Source organism: Myotis davidii, unplaced genomic scaffold (genome assembly GCF_000327345.1).
Source record: "Myotis davidii unplaced genomic scaffold, ASM32734v1 scaffold456, whole genome shotgun sequence".
Lineage (NCBI taxonomy): Eukaryota > Metazoa > Chordata > Mammalia > Chiroptera > Vespertilionidae > Myotis > Myotis davidii.
In genome coordinates, this window is record NW_006287375.1 from 1,019,258 (window position 1) to 1,020,203 (window position 946).

The 946-nt window shown below is 46.8% G+C and overlaps 1 long non-coding RNA gene across 1 annotated transcript in view; it reads left to right on the forward strand.

The window, feature by feature from the left end:
* The window catches only part of LOC107182371, a 20,350-nt gene extending 19,613 nt beyond the window's left edge, over nt 1–737 (forward strand). The window contains exon 4 of the long non-coding RNA XR_001513093.1: nt 727–737. This is a non-coding gene — a long non-coding RNA (uncharacterized LOC107182371). The remainder of the gene's footprint in view (nt 1–726) is intronic.
* Nucleotides 738–946: the final 209 nt, after the last annotated feature.

Genomic DNA, 946 nt, shown 5'->3' on the forward strand with positions numbered 1-946 from the left:
GGCACTTAGTTAAGGGTTTTATGGATTTATTCCCTTCCTTAGTCCTGTTAATCCCTAACTCCAGGGAAAAAATCCCCACCTGGGGAAACAACCTTTCTCGGAGAGGTGATCTTGGTTAAAACACATAGCCCTAAGGGGAGCAAACATATTAAGAACAGTATGCCATATACGCCGGGTCCCTTGAAACATATGCTGTGCAGATGTTTCTTCCCTGCAGCGACTGTGTCAAGCAGCAAGGATGGACCGGCTTCTGGCAGGCCTTGGGTGGAGATTCATAACCAAGAGTCATGGATTTGCACGGGTCCAGTAGCCTGTGGGGGGGAATGTCAAGTATAGTGTGTTGAATGATGGCCCCTCAAAAGATATGCCCATGTCCTAATACCTAGTCACTGTGAATGTGACCTTATTTGGAAAAAGGGACTTAGAAGTATAATTAAGTGAAGAATCATGTGATGAGATTATTCTCATTACCCCATGGGCCCTAAATCCAATGAAAAGTATCTTTATAAGAGAAGAGGGGGTGCAGACACTGAGGAGTGAATGGAGTCCAGGACCCTGAGGCCCTGTGGAGGCCTTAGTCAGACCTTTGACAACTGCTGTGTGGCACGAGGCATTAAGAGGACACCCATCCCTCCATGTAGGCAGCAAATATTTATTTGTGGTAGGGGCTGAGGATATGATGATGGACAAAACCACATATAACTTATGTACTCCTGCAGCTCCCAGGCCAGTGGTGGTGGTGGTAGTGGGGTAAGTATTAATCAATCATCCACCTACATAAACTGTGGCAAGTCTTACAAAGCACACAGGCCATAAGCGGCTGTTCTAGGAGGTTCTGATCTGGTCAGGGAAGTGAGGAAAATCCCTCTGAAGGGATCGGAGGATTCAGTTGGGAAGGAGGGGAAAGTTTCTAGACAGAAAGAACAGTATAGTCAAGGCCTGGGAG